At 45.6% G+C, this 16,344-nt stretch overlaps 1 protein-coding gene across 8 annotated transcripts in view; it reads right to left on the bottom strand.

Annotated features, from left to right (window-relative positions):
- Mrtfb (myocardin related transcription factor B) overlaps positions 1–16,009 on the bottom strand; it is a 169,831-nt gene extending 153,822 nt beyond the window's left edge. For all 8 annotated transcript variants that reach the window (XM_038327492.1, XM_038327494.1, XM_038327496.1 and 5 more), the window contains exons 1-2: positions 15,850–16,009; positions 8,289–8,345 (exon numbers count right to left, since the gene is read on the bottom strand). The gene's annotated coding sequence lies outside the window, so the exon portion shown is untranslated. The remainder of the gene's footprint in view (positions 1–8,288; positions 8,346–15,849) is intronic.
- Between the last annotated feature and the right edge of the window lie 335 nt (positions 16,010–16,344).

Raw genomic sequence — 16,344 nt, 5'->3', positions numbered from 1 at the left:
AAGACCAGCCTTGTCTTGAGAGCAAGTTCCAGGATAGCCAGGGCTACACAGAGAAATCCTGTCTGGAAAAACCAAAACAACAATACCACAACACAAAACAAAAAACCACTTTGCCCAAGTAAGAACATAATATTACTAATATATATAAACACAAGTGTACTTTTCTAAAACTTAAATAATACCCAAGCTACCAATAATTTGGTTTTCCTGGATATAAAGAGAAGAAGGAGTTGGAAGCAGTCACTTCAAAAGTAAAGGGTAGAAAAAAAAAATTTTACTTGTGGACTAGTGTCTGATGGTTATTCAGAGATAGAAATAAGGAGTCTGATTTCAAGCTGCCAAAATTTGAAACCTGTGATTTATTCCATTTTTACATAAAAGACAAAACTAAGCTAACATAGGCTATTTGGATTACAAAATGCTCAAGTCTAAAGTCTTGGCATGAACGGAATTCTTCCTTTGAGGTGAACTTCCAGTCCCTCACTCCCAGAGGCCCTGAGCTACCAAGCTCCTGCTTCATAGTTCCACGGCTGAACAAGCACGTTTTCTAAATACAATCTGTATCATTCCAAGTGTTGCATAAACATCTTGCATTTACTGGAGAGATCTAAAGTCAGACTCCACCCTATAGCTCAATTCTTAAGTCTCTGTCTTTATCATCTTTATTCCCTAAGTGCAATTTTACAAAAAAAAAAAAACTTAACTTATTGTTAGGTCTGTCAACAGGCAATTAATAGCATTTAAATGTCAGGTGGAACAAGAAAGAAAGAAAAAAGTAGGCACAACAATGTTACTTGAACATGGAAACCACAGACTACAGAGGATCTGAACTAGATACGTCCCCAAGCCATAAGGTCCAAAGCTTTCAACCACCTGGTCTGATGCACTACTTCCCCATCCAAGAGAGGATCCACCCAAACTCCTGCTTCTAACACCAGTCATGTGGCAAGTGCAAGACACAGTCAGAGGAGAGAGAACATTCTCTCACTGCTAGCACTGAAGGAAGCCAAGTCAATCAGATACTTAAACCGTCATCTCCAGCAATGTTATACCAGACTAAACCAATCTAAAATTGTTCAGCTGACTTCCTACCTTCTGCTCTGCCCAACCCTGAACTTCCTTACTCTTGGGCAGAATGGCTCCCAAAGCCTGAAACTTGTGAGGTACCCATGAACTCTCCCTTCGCGTCAGATCCCAGGTCAGCTCACATTCCTAGAATGAAGGGACAGGTGAACCTGCTAGACATCATCCTTTCGCTGAGAACTCAGTGATGGCAGCAGAGGGTTCCAGCAAAGAGGGCTCAAAACTCAAGGCTGGAATGTGGCTATGACTTCTGAAAGGAGAGCTGGAGGAGAGGCCCATGCTCTCTGGGGCTTCAGTGTAAGGACAGACCTGCCCAGTGATCAGGCCCACAATGCTAATCCCCAAGGTGCCTGAAACCCTGCTGGTTTCTGCAGCACTGTTATTTGTGTGTCCTTCCAAGAAACTCTCTGACCTGCAACAGTTTGTGTGAGCTTCCTGTTAGCCTCTGTCTTTCCACTACACACTCAGCACCCAGCTCAGGCCCTCACCAGCTCTCAGGTACCACAGCACAAAGCCCAATGGGTATGTTCACACCCGGACCCTCGAGTACAGGAACTACAACAGCCGTATCTGTCACCCTTGTGCTTTGCTAGATGCCTCAATACCCCTACCTACTGCTAAGGATACAATGTGAACTCCACAACAGAACACATCTGACTCCCACAACCAACATTCTTCCCTAGCCAACAAAAGTGGCACCCTGTAGAGTGCTGTGCCCTTTGCCCCCTGGAGCAAGAGTCTGAGCTCAGACCACCACCACACATGCTGAACCCATTACTGGAAGGATGCTTTCATTCCTACAAGCTTAAGGAAATTGACACCAAGTGGCTCTCTTTGAGCTTATTTCTGGGCATCAATGCATCACATCTAAATCTACACTTTCCTATGACCACACTGTAAAGCTATTTTAGTATAATCTTTTTATTTATTCTTTGGTAATTATATACAGGGTATGACATTCACTCAACCCACCCCCTTAATCCCACCTGCACCTCCCTATTCCCTACAACCTCTTGTCTTCTTTTTCTATTTTTATAAGTCAAAGAGTCCAATTTGTACTGTCCATATCCTCCTAGTGTAGGGTCAAAAGTGACTGTACCACCAGGAGACACACCCTAAAGAAAAAAAACCAAAAAACCCTGATTCTCTCTTCCCCACAAGCTATCAACTATCCACAGCCCCTCAGTTGGGGGGTGGGGGTTGTGAACCCTACTTCATGCTAAAATGTTGACTGGCTTCATCATGAGTAGGCAATCCCAGGTGCTGTGAGCGCATGTGCACATGAGTCCCATCACATCTGAAAGACAGCTGTGCTCTGGGCCTCCCTAACCTCTGACTCTGGCTCTTACAATTTTTCTGCCTGTTTTTCTGTGATGTTCCTTGCCCCTTATGAGGAGGAGATAATACATATGTACCATTGTGGCTGGACACTTCACTAAACCTACTACTATTCTGCTAAATAAATAGATACAGCAGCAAACTTCTCTCTAAACTCATGTCTCTTTCCCCACAGCAGCTCTCAGGATTCATCAAAGAAGTTTCTTTGTGAAGTAGATAACATTAATGCAGAAACATACAACCGGTCGAAGAGTGGAGTATTAGTGAGTGCCCTAAGTACATGGCTTAAATATGCCATGGATGGCAGGTATACTATGCACAGCAGCAAGGACCAAATAGAACCAATCACTAGAGATCATGAGAAGCTCTTGTCCCCACCTAGCTTTAGAGTCTAAGCCCATTCTGTGCACCTCCACTCCCTGCCCCAATATACAAGTAAAAAGCCACTACCAAAACAAAACATAACAAAAAAAGTAGTTTACAAAAGCATTATTTGTAAAAGCCAAGAAGTGGAAAGCACCCAAATGTCCACCAACTGATAAAACACCACACAACAGAATATACTGAAGTAAAAAGAAGGCTGATATTTGCTACAGTGTTAATGAACCTCAATAACATGGTGTGCTGGGTAGTTTTATGTCAACTTGACATAAGCCAGAGTCATTTGAAAAGAGGGAACTTGAATTGAGAAAATATCCCACTAGATTAGGCTGTGGGCAAGCCTATTGTGCATCTTCTTGATTAATGATTGATGGAGGAGGGCTCAGCTCACTGTGGGTAATATCACCTACAGCGCTGGTACTCCTGGGTTTTACAAGAAAGCATCCACAATGGCTTCCAGGTGCCCATCCTGTCCCTGAGGCCCACAGAGCTACATTAAGTCTGCCAAACACAGTAAATACTTAAGGCTGTGGCCAGAGAAGCCTTTGCAGGCAAGAATCTGTGTGGCAATGACCTCTTCTGGAGCAGGGCCCAGGTAGCCAGGGTTCTGTGGAGTGGTTACATAGGCCAGGGCAGTTTGGGGTTGGTCAGGGGTGTCGTAAGGATAAGAACTTCAAATGCTACACCCAAGTGCAGCCCTCACGATCTTCAAAGAGGGTCACCACTCGACCAGGCATCTTGTCACTGCCCCTAAAGAAGGTATCTTTACCAGAACTGACAGCTGTAGCCACGTACAAAGCCCACACAGGTGTTGCTGTGGGCAAAGTCCGGCTTCCACACTAGGCAGCCACACCAAAAGTCCATAGGGTTTGGGGGTCGCCATCCTCCCAGGAGGGCTGTGCAGATGGTAAGCAAGCCACCAAGAGCAAGATAGTAAGCAGCACCCCTCTCCATTTGCTCCTGCTTCCAGGCTCCTGCCCTGCCTTGATTTCCCTGAGTGTGACCCAAAAGTGGTGTGCTGAAATAAACCCTTTCTTTCCCAAGTTGTTTATGGTCATGATGTTTTATCATAGTAATCAAAACCCTAACTAAAAGGGCCACATACTCAAAGACTACATTCACATGACACATCTAGAATAGCTAAATTTATGAAGACAAAGATGGGATGATGAGCGGAAAGCGGCTGTTGAGGGTTTGGCATTTATTCATGGAGTGCTCATAGCATTCTGGACTTAGACTGGTGTAGAAGTCTGTGAACACAATAAACACCACTCTTCTGAACCTTGCAGTATGTGATAAGCATGAATAAAACTATTATTTTAAGAAACAATGACATAGAGGAATAGCGTAGTGCCCCTGCTCAGGGGCCTGTTTGAATCTGTCTGCAACAGGATAATCTGCCGTCTTAAGAACATACACACAATCTGTTCAAATGAGGGAAGGATTGGTTTTCCTACCATTAAATCCCCATTGTGACCAACCATAAAATGAAATGCAAAGTAAACAGAACCAAGAACAAAAGAACATACAATCAGCCACCAGAGATAGGATGAAACAAACTCAATACCGCAAGAATAAAAGTGTTCTCAATACACAGCCCGCTGGTCACAGCAAGTTCAACAAGTCCAAGCCCTTTTGCCTCACGAGAAAATCTGTCAACCTCTTGACTGGCACAGAATGAAGGAAACAAGCATTCTCTCTTCTGACTACATCAGTGTCCTGTTTGCACTTAGCTGACAGAAGCCTTTCACCTCAGAGTGTTGCTAAATTAGACAAGATTATGTGTATTGAACATAGTCAGACACCCTGGCCAGTTAAGAGACTTCATCAGGCATGGCTAAGGGTGTAGGAAATCAAGAGAAGACAGCAATGGAGGATGACATAGCTTAACTGTCATTTTGTTCAAACCTGCAGATCCTACAACACATCCACAGACATACAGACAGACAGATCTGGGAACCAGAGAGAAGATTTGAGCCAAACATTTAAAAACCTACTAGCTACATGCCCAAGGACAAATTTCACAGTCTCATTGTGCCCTTCTATCAGATACTGGACGAGCAAAATGAGGTCAGGAAAACAGGGCACAGTACTCAAGAGTGCACCCCCAGGAAAATTCCTCCTGCTCACAGCTCCATGTGGCACCTAAGGCAGGGTTCACTCTCAATCCCAGTCACTGAAACAGCCAAGCTTCTTCCAGGATCCAGCTTCATAGAGCAACCACCAAGAGACCCCATGAAGACTTCATACTAAGTAATCCTCCTTCATCCAGCCCCCGCCACAGAACTGAAGACAAGAAGCCATCAATAAAGTCTCTCATCAAATGTATTAAATCAGGGCATGACACAAAGCCTTCATTCACCTAGCAGGTATTTAAAAGCACTGAACCAAGACACTTGAAGTGCATATTGTGCAGAACAGTAATTGGTAACCTTTCCATAAGACTGATGCAATCTGATTATAATTCCCAAGTGTCAGCAGTCAGTTCTGAAGGTAAAAGGAAAAGGAAGTGGGATGGCTTCAAGTACTCAGGGAGAGGTGTGGGAGGGTAATGCTTTCCCCTGACAGCAATTCTCATTTAACTGAAGGCAGCTAGAACAAGCTCAGACTAAAAAATTCTGTCACATTAGAATCGATTGAAATGCAATCAAGATGAAATTTACTGGGTTTGACATACACACATAACTTTCATCTTCCCCTCTCTGAAGACAGAGAAGGAAGAAGCACTTGTGTGGTGCTGTGTCTATGGTGAAGGGGAAAGGCCAGCTTGTATCCTAGTTTTGTGTCAACTCTGCAGTGGCAGCTCTCCTCTGCCTAGCTCCAGATAGGTTTCCATGATGCCACATGTAAGGCACAGCTTCTTTTCAGGGAGGATGGGACACAGAGCCAAGGGATGTGGAGCTTAGGAAATAACTCAGGGTCCCAGTCTACTGTTTTCCTCTCTTCTCCCCTTACCCCAGCTAAACCTCTACCTTCAGCCTAGAAGTATAAGGAGAGAAACTAATCAGACTGACTCTGGGGACCTCCTGCTCCCGCCATGTGGCAGCAATTAAGACTCCTTCCCTCGGCACAGTTCAGTCTCATCCCCTCACTGCAAAGCAATTTCATCTGGAAAGTTGACAGCCACACACCCTGAATGCTCACACTCAGCCTCTCACTTCTGCCCAACTTATATCCACTGAGTCTGCCCATTGAAACAAGAAACTCTGCCTGCAATGGGAGGAAGCTGGTGGAGATACCACATTTAAACCAACCCCCATGTGAGAAAGCCTTAAGATCATTTTACAGAGCATTTCACCAATGCAACTGACTTTGAATTAAGATTTCCATTCACTGGGAAAAGAGCTTCACCAACCCCACATCAGATAGAGAATTGAGCTCCAAAATATATAAAGAACTCAAGAAACTAGACATCAAAATACCAAATAATCCAATTTAAAAATGGGATACAGAACTAAACAGAGAACTCTCAACAGAAGAATCTCAAATGGCTGAAAGACACTTAAGGAACTGATCAATATCCTAAGCCATCAGGGAAATGCAAACCAAAAGAACTCTAAGATACCATCTTACATCTGTCAGAATGGCTAAGATCAAAACCACCAATGATAGTTTATGCTAAAAAGGATGGTAGAGTAAGGGGAACACTCCCCCATTGCTGGTAGGAGTGCAAAGTTGTACAGATGCTGTGGAACTGTGGAAGATTCTCAGAAAATTGGGAATCAATTAAGACCCAGCAATACTGCACACTCATACTACAAGGACATTTGCTCAACTATGATAGCAGCATTATTCATAATAGCCAGAACCTGGAAACAACCTAGATGCCCCTCAACCAAAGAATGGATAAAGAAAATGTGGCACATTTACACAATGGAGTACTACTCAGTGGTAAAAAAATAATGGCATCTTGAAATTTGCAGGCAAATGGATGGAATAAGAAAAAAAAAAAAACATCCTGAGTGAGGTAACCCAGACCCAGAATGACAAACACAGGATGTACTCATTCATAAGTGGATATTAGTAAAGCAAAGGATAACCAGCCTACAGTCCATGACCATAGAGAAGCTAGGTAACAAGGAGAACCTTAAGAGAAACATACATGGATCCCCTGAGAAGGGGAAATAAACAAGATCTCCTGAGAAAATTAAGAGTATAGGGGTAGGGGAGAAGGGAGGGAAAAGGGGGAGGGGGCTGAGAATATGAGGGGGCAATGAGGGGAGATGGGGAAAGGACAGAGAGGAAGAACAAGAAAAGAAATATCTTGATTGAAGGAGTCATTATGGGGCTAGTAAGAAACCTGGCACTAGGGAAATTCCCAGGAATCCACAAGGATGACCCCAGCTAAGACCCTAAGCAATAGTGGAGAGGGTCCCTGAACTGGCCTTCCCCTGTAATCAGATTGAGGACTACCTTACTTGTCACCATAGAACCTTCATCCAGCAACTGATGGAAGCAGATGCAGAGATCCACAGTGAAACACTAGGCAGAGTGCCCAAAGTCCAGTCGAAGAGAGGGAGGAGTGATAATATGAGCAAAGGGGTCAAGACCATGATGGGGATACCACTGAAACAGCTTACCTGAGCTAGTGGGAGCTCACCGACTCTGGCCTGATGGCGGGGGATCCTGCATAGGACCAAACTAGGTCCTCTGAATGTAGATGACAGTTGTATGGCTGGAACAGTCTGAGGGGTCATTGGCAGTGGGACCAGGATTTATCCCTAGTGCTTGAACTGATTTTTGGAACCCACTTTCTTTGGAGGGATACCTTGCTTAGCCTAGATACAGTGGGGAGGGCCTTGGTCCTGCCTCAAAGTAATGTACTAGATTTTGTTGACTCCCCATGGGAAGTTTTATCCTGAAGAGTGGATGGGAGAGTGGGATGGCAGGAACCGGAGGAGGGGAGAGTGTGAGAACTGGGGTTGGTATATAAAATGAGGAAAGATTTCTTTAAAAAATTAATTAAAAGAAAAGATTCCCATTTACTACTTACTTATCACAAGTGACTGAGAACTGGGTTCCAAGGCATTTTCACCACAGAACAAAAGTGTGTGAACAACTTCTCTACCACCACAGGGAGCACCAGAGGAGGACAGGACAGTCTCCTTCAGAGACTCTCAAGGCCACTTTGGTTTAACTGTGAGCTATTTACTATAAAGAGTTGCTAGGGTTAGCAAGATGGCTCAGCTGGAGAAGAACTTGCCCCAAAAGCCTAAGAACCTAAGTTTGATCCAGTTCCCATAATGGAAGGAAAGAATCAACTCCCATAGGTTGTCCTGACTTCTACGCATGTACTCTCCGTGTGTGTGTGTGTGTGTGTGTGTGTGTGTGTGTGTGTTGCCCCCTGCACACCTCACATCCCCAGCTTCCATAACTTCAAACACTCCTAAGACAACCACCCATTACATCAGAGAAAAGGAAGTTGTGAAGAATTTATAATTATGTTTTCAAAAAAAATTGTTTTAAAATCATAAAAAAAGACTTACCTCAATAAAACTATTTTCCTGTCTTACATTCTCTTTCTTAGCACCTTTATTATGAACCTGGGGAAAAAAAAAAGCAGAAATTACTTTTCCTTGATGACTTACCTACCATACGCCAGCAGGTGATTACAGACAAGTCAGAGCACTGAGGTCACCAAAACGGGGACCATCCAAGAAACAAAACCCTGGCCATATAGAGAAAACTTCTAAATCCTTCAGAGACCCACAAATGATTGGAACTCTGCATCTGTCTGGGAGCTGAGCATGGCACTCAGACCACCTGTACCAACCAGGGTAAGTATCCTCGGTCAGCATCACACCTTTGGGCCCATTTTCTGTGTGTCTACAGACACAAGAGTCACATTAGATGACCCGTCAGGGACTCCTCAGCAGTTCATGAACTTTTGTGTTGAATAAACTTCATGCTTTGCTATTACAGGGTCTTACACAAAGTCTGCTCTTGCTCCATCTCTCTAGTGTTTGTTAGGGCTCCTATGACTGTCCTCAAGGGGCTAAGAGTAGAACAATGAGATGCGCTACCTGAATTGCAAAGTAAAAAGAAAGACCAGAGTTGAGCCTTCCTTTCCTTGCTTAACATCTGGTTTGCCTCTACCAGATGTTTGCTTGGGTATTAGGTATTCTTCATAGGAGGAACACGATATCTCTTCAGTTTCCAATCAACTAAGGTGCAAAAAACCAGCCCAAGCTCCTGGATGTGCCAGTTTTTACTGAATGCCACACTTGACTGGTAGCATAAGGCAACAGAACATTCTGAATAGTATTCTAGAAACCCAATGCCTAGCAGCAGCATGGTCAAGATGTATGCAAGGGCCGGGCGGTGGTGGCGCACGCCTTTAATCCCAGCACTCGGGAGACAGAGGCAGGCGGATCTCTGTGAGTTCGAGGCCAGCCTGGTCTACAAGTGCTAGTTCCAGGACAGGCTCTAAAAAAGCTGCAGAGAAACCCTGTCTCGAAAAACCAAAAAAAAAAAAAAAGATGTACGCAAGGGAGGATTAAGTAGTGAGAGTCCAGAAAGCAAGAAGGAAGTCTTGAATGCCAACCCAAACCTCATTCTTTATTCTCAAATGTTTGATTAGTGATTGTACTAGGGCAAGCCAGGAACTGCAGGTGGTGAGGAAGCTGAGGCAGGAAGAGTACAATCACAATGCTTGACTGAATTATGAATTACACAGTGAACTCAAGACCATCTTGAGAAACTCAATGAGATTCCACCCCCAAAATTTAACAATAAAAGGAAGGAGAAACTGGGACTCTTAGCTCAGAGGTAGAGTGCTTGCCTAGCAAAGAGAGATGGACTACATCACCACCACAGCAAAATGGTAAAAAAGGGGGGAAAGGGGGGCTGCTGATCCTGCTCAGACCAAGATCTTACTTCTAACTTTAACACTTCTGTGGCTTTATTCTTTCATGCGAGAAGGTGGAAGTTGAGCAGACTTAAGCGTAAGCGTGCCCCTTCCTCCTTAGTATCTATCTACTCTGTCCTCCGTATTGTTTCTTTTATAGATGAGGCAATCCAAGCTGGAAAAAGCTAAACTGATTTTTGAGTTTTTTTTTTTACTGTGATTTCACTTCTTTTATTTTCCCCTAGAAAAGTAGGACATAAAATGCAAGTCGGGTAATTGTGGTGCATGTCTTTAATCCTAGCACTTGGGAGGCAGAGGCAGTGAGCTTCAGGAGAGCAAGGACGACTACACAAAGAAACCCTGTCTTGAAAAACATGAAAAAAGAAGAGAAAAACAAAAGTAGGACGCAAAGTGCAAAGATGTGCCTAACAAACACAGCAGCCAGCCCTGGGTTCCCAGCCAGGCTCGGGGAGGATGCACCAGAGCACATTGGGTATCTGCAGAGCTGCAGCAGCATCTGTGTGTCGTCCCCCCACCCCGCCCACTCAGAACACCAAACCAAATCTTAAATGGACCAGAGGCTCAACTGTCGAAGTAAACCCACAGACTTAACAGAAATAAGAATGAGAATGCCCTTCAGTAATTACATCCAAATTCAGGCTCCATAGAAGACCGACAGAAACCATGTAAACCTTAAAGGAAAAGATGTGGAGCTAGAGCACTGGCTGTTCTTCCAGATCTGGTTTCAATTCCCAGGACCCACATGGTGGCTCACAATTGTCTACAACTCCAGTCTCAGGGAATGGAAAGTCATCTTCTGGCTTCCACAGACACTGCAAGACGTGAAGCACAGATACACATTCAGGCAAAAGACCTACAGACATAAAACCTTTTTTTAAGAGTATCTTTTTTCTTTAATGGGGCTGGAGAGTCAAGGTGGAAGGTGAAGACTGATGCCCAAGGTGGTCCTCTGACCTCTACATACGTGCACAGTCCCAAAACAAGAGTAAAACATTAATTCTGGCTGTGTATGTGTCTTAGTCAGGGTTGCTATTGCTGTGATGAAACACCACGAGAAAACACAAGCTGGGGAGGAAAGGGTTTGTTTGGCTCACACTTCCACAGCACTGTTCATCACTGAAGGAAGTCAGGACAGGAACTCCAACAGGGCAGGATTCTGGAGGCAGGAGATGATGCGGAGGCCAGGAGGGGTGCTGCTTATTGGCTTGCTCCCCATGGCTTGTTCAGTCTGCTTTCTTATAGAACCCAAGACCACCAGTGGAAGAATGGCCCCACCCACCATGGGCCGGGCCCTCCCCATCAATCCCTAATCAAGATAATGCCCTACAGGCTTGTCAGCAACCAGATCTTCTGATGGCATTTTCTCATTTGAGGTTCCCACCTCTCAGATGACTTTAGTTTGTGTCAAGTTCATATAAAACTAGCTAGAGCTGGGCGGTGGTGGCACACGCCTTTAATCCCAGCACTCGGGAGGCAGAGGCAGGCGGATCTCTGTGAGTTTGAGACCAGCCTGGTCTACAAGAGCTAGTTCCAGGACAGGCTCTAAAACTGCAGAGAAACCGTCTCGAAAAACAAAAAAAAAAAAAAACAAAAAAAAAAAAAAAAAAAAAAAAAAAACAAAAAAACTAGCTAGAGAACAGCATGTAATTCACAGATTATTTCACAGTCTGTGAAGTATGTTTATGTGTTACATGTAAACTCTATCTCAAAGTAAGACTCAAGCAAACCTGGTCTTCATCATCAACCAGGAGTCTTGGAATCGACCCTCCACAGAGATTGAGGACAGTAATACCTTGGACTTACTGTGTTAGTTCAACAAGCTACAACTAAGCTAAATAACTAATGGAAAGCCAGGGCAAGACAGGCTACATAGAACACTGCACTTTATATAAAGAAATATTACAGCCCACTGACATTTGCTTGTATCTATCTACAAAGAGAAATGATAGACATATTTATAGAAAAAAAAGGAAATAGATAAAGACCATATGCAGGGATGGGGGGGGTAAGAGATTGGGAATTTGGCTTTCTGGACATGTCTGCATTATTTAAGTGTTTGAGCCATATCAAGATTTTTTTCATATAAACAGAATTCTTAAATGTTGAAAAAATACTCACACAGAGACTTGCCTATAAGTCAGAGTTCAAACTTAATGATTAGGAGGGAATATTTCTCTTCTTTGACACTGAAAGACAAGCAAAGCATGTGATGATGCTAGGTGCAGGCTCTAGAGCAGCAGCTGTGGCTATGACTTGGCCACCTGCCCAGACTCCAGTGGTGGCCAACAGTCCTGGAGATACATGCTCCATTCTGCTGCTGCTGCTCCGTTTTCATGTCTGTGTGATGTGCACTGTATACACCCACAGGACTCCATGTGTGTACATATGAGTGTGGCTACATGTGTTTAAGTTTGTGCAAATGCATATGGAGGCCTGAGGTAGATGTCAGGAATCATCCTCGGTTGCTCTTTTACCTTTTTCATAGAAGCAGGTTCTGTCAATCAAACAGAGTTCACTGATATGGTTAGTCTCACTAGTCAGCTAGCTCTGGGTGTGCCATCTCCAAAATTACAGGTGGGCCGCCACACCCACCCAACATTTACCTGGGTCTCCTCCAGTGCTCAGGCTTGGGCTGTAAGCACTTTAACTATGGATCCATCTCCATAGCCCCTCATCTGGTGCTCCTCACAGACTGCCCTAGGGCCTTATGATGAGCTGCTGTGAGGGACCAACAAACCTGAGAAGGGTGGAGGTGCTCAAGGGTGTGGTGCAGTTGGGGTTCCTGGAAGCTGCCCTGGATGTCAAATGGCTAAGACGCCAAGGGACAGCTCTGCACATACACTGCCTGCTTCCCACACAAGTATTTTCAAACACATTTCTTCCTAAGCAGCAGCAACTGTGAATCACTGAAATTAATCTAAGGATGACCCATTCGAGAAAAAGTTATCCGTGGAACGACAAGCTTTACAGAACGGAAGAGCAAATAAAGCAGCAGACCAAAATAACTCGCACTGACCTCGTGCTTGCAGAGGCCACCTCCACACGATGCTTTCCTCTAAACACTTTTTAAAAACGGTTCTGGGAGTGACCGTGACTTTAAATCTTCAGAGTACAGAACTCAGACTAAGATGGAGGATCTGGACAGGGTACAGTTTCGTTCTGCAAGTCATCCCTCGGATTCAGTTTTTGTTGTTAGAAATCAACCAATGCATGAACACGTTTGTACAGTCCCTATTTCTCTGAGATAGCATCATCGTCAATTCAAGCTCTTAATTCATAATTCATACTTAATTCATTTAAGAACAGGTAGGTTGTGCTGGCTAGACTTATGTCAACTTGACACAAGCTGAAGTAACGTGAGAAGAGGGAACCTCAGTTGAGTTTGGCTTGGGGCAAGCCTGTGCTGCATTTTCTTAACTGAGGCTGCTGGGGGAGGCCCAGCCCACTGTAGGCAGGGCCACCCCTGGGCAGTTGGTCCTGGGTGTTTTAAGAAGCAGGCTGAGCAAGCCAGTAAGCAGCGCTCCTCCATGGTCTCTGCATCAGCTCTTCCTCTAGGTTCCGGCCCTGAGTACCTACATGTGCTTTCTTCAAAGATGAACTGTGATGTTGAGATGTAAGCAAAACAAACCCTTTCCCTCCCAAGCTGCTTTTGGCCATAGTGTTTACCACACCAGTAGAAACCCTAACTAAAACTGGAGTGTTTATTTTTAAGTAGTGATTAATAAAAACAAAACAACCAAAAGTATTGGCCTTTTTTACCCTGGAACTGGATAGTGTTTACTTAAAGTAATAAAAATCAATTACTTTCGATTTAGGTGACTTTCAACTCGCAAGCGCTCACACTATCTGTGACTAGACAACTTTACATGCATCCTATTTTCAAGTCTTTACTTTGATGTTGATTTCCAGTATCTTTCTAAGTAACAAGCAACCACAATATTCTATTGCAAAGAAACAACTTACATTTAAAGAAAAAAAGTGAACTTTTTCAGACTTAAGCAAGTTGAAGAAATTTGCTATGCTACAGCTACGAAATGGACTGAGCTGAACTTTCAGCAAGAGCTCCAAGTAATGACAGTATTTTGTGAGCCAGCCCCAGAACTGATTGGATGGGCAATATTAATTTTCACTTTTGAGCACATTCCGTATTTTCCAAATTCACTAATAAGAATACGAAAAGTAGAAAAGGCCACTTAAGTAGGGGTTGCACTGACTGGTACTCAATGCCACTCAGATATCCATGAGACTGCTGAGGCTTCCAACCCCTTTCTCCCTCAAGATGCTCAGCAGTTCAAGTGTGACCAACATTCCCAACAAGGAGTCCCTCCAAAGAGAAACAGTTACAGGTGATCAGGCATTAACCCTACCTTCTGAGACTTAAAGATAGCCAATGAAAGTGTCACTAACCAAAGAAACTCTTTTTTATGTATCAGAAAAATCACAGAGAATTTTGTTTTTAATTCTCATTGAAAAGTGAGTATTAAATTGTTATAATTAGCTAGTAGTGGAGTATGTGCTTTATATAGTGGTTCTCAAGGGGACACAACTGTCCCCAAGGCACACTGTTAATTACTGAAGAGACTGGCAGCAGAAAGCATCTGCATTTGGGATCCAGGATCTAGACCCATACAACACGTGGGTGGTAGAGGTGATAATCCAAGCTACCTGGTCCATGAGCTCACTATAGATTAACATTACTTTAGGATTCAATACTGAGCCATTTGGTAAGGTGCTGTGAGAAACACCCGCGTTCTGCCCCAATTATGGACGACCAAGTGCTGAGGGAAAGGAAATCGCGTGAACTTCCACAGGGCACATTTCACCTGCACCCCAGCACTAGGCACACGTGGAGCCGATACTGGCAAACCCAACCATTTCAATCTACTTCTTTATTACCAACGATAAGCAGGAAGGACTTGGTGTTATACCTTAAATGGCGATACCGCAGAGTTTGTGATGGTGACCCACAATATGGGTTACACACAAGGTGGGCTACTATGTAGATGGAATACTGCATCCCTGGAGGGCTTTATTAACTGAGTGTTGACGGAGACAGGCTGTGATTTATCTTGTATGCTGTCATTCAGCCTACACTGTTTTCCTCATTAGCATTAATTATCTCCAGTAAGATGGTTTTCTTGGGTCCCAATCTTTGTTCCTGACTTTGAAAGACACAAATACATATACACATACATAAACACACATACATACGTGTGTCTGTCTGTCTCCGAACATACTTGCCGCAGGGTCTGCCGAATTGTGTCCTAACAGGGCGTCTGGGCTATACAAACGCCCCGCACCTCTTCCCCTTTATTTCTTCCTTACACCTAAAGGAGAGCGCTCCACGACCTTGGGCCATGTTTATGAAGGCATATTACTTATGAACTTCAGTGTCAGGGTGGCAAGATGGGCTTTACAAACGTTTGCCACAGAAGTAAGAGGCCTTGATCACGAGCTTCGCAATCACTCATCCGAAGAGTGCGATCTTGGGCTTCAGACAAGATTCAAACTTTTCAGAGTTTCCTTTGCCTGAGGCAAGCCTTGAGCTAACCTCCTGGCCTGAGACCCCCACACCCAGCTCGCCCCTCATCACTCTCACAAGACTAAAAGATGGGTTCTTGAACATTCAGGGTTAGGGAACCTTCTGGGAAAAGAAACTTTCTCTCTAGAAACGTGGGACGCTGCGTGCAATTTCAGGAGGGCTTCCAGACACACCCTCTGCAGCCCCGCGGGGGCCCCAGGAGAAGAGCCGCGAGCCGGAGTGGGGAGGAGGCTGGAAGGTGAGACCGGGGCGTGGGCCGTTCCCATCCCACCACGTCCCCGCAGTGAGACTTCGGCCAGGGCGCTGCAGCTCCCGGCAGTTCCAGCGTGGGAGCGCGCAAGTAAAGCGCCTGGTACCGACCAAGCCAAGGCTGCCGGGGGTGATCAGGTCGCGGACGCACAGACGGACCCCCGGAGAGGGACGCCTGGCTCCGGTGGCCCGGAGACCGCGGCCACCCCGCCCCGCCCCGCCCCGCGCGAGTCCCGGGACAGCGCGCACCAGGCGGCGCCGCAGCAGCCTCGAGAGGCCACCGTGGTCGCTGGACTTCCACCCGCCCGTCTCCCGAGCCTGGCCTCGCCCTCCGTAGCTCTCTCCTTCCTCAGCCCCAACGGCCGCCTCTCGCCCGTCCGCCGCTCACCTCCCGGGCCGCCGCCGCCGCCACCGCCACCGCCGCCGCAGCTGCCGCCAGATCTCGCGAGACTTCGCTCCGCCCCGCGCTTACTCCCCTCCCGCCCGAACGAGGAGGGCAGCAGACCACAGTCTGGAAGGTTGTGGGAACGCTGTGCGGACCCCGGAGGGTTCACGACTTTCTTCTCTTCTCCCACCCAACATTCGTCCGCGCCCGTGACCCGGAAGGGTTAAAGCCCAGGTGCGAGGGCTACCGCGGCACTCTTACCTGGCTGGCCCGGGGCGCATGCGCAGGCCGGGCTGCGGGGCAGAGTGCTCAGAGGTTCCAGCCTAAACTCTGGCTGCGCCCAAAGTGAGGTGGTCAGTCCGTTAGCGCCTGCTACCCTAGCGTGCTCACGGCTCATGGTGCCTCAGTAAGTGCATTCTTACCGCCTCCTCATTCCAGAATGGGTGGCAACTAGGACGAGCAGACCCGACTGTGGAGTCGGGCTTCTCTGATGCCCAA

The sequence above is a fragment of the Arvicola amphibius genome, chromosome 4 (assembly GCF_903992535.2).
Source record: "Arvicola amphibius chromosome 4, mArvAmp1.2, whole genome shotgun sequence".
Taxonomy (NCBI): domain Eukaryota; kingdom Metazoa; phylum Chordata; class Mammalia; order Rodentia; family Cricetidae; genus Arvicola; species Arvicola amphibius.
The sequence above is the reverse complement of the archived record's forward strand: the minus strand, read 5'-3'. Positions and strand labels throughout refer to the sequence as shown.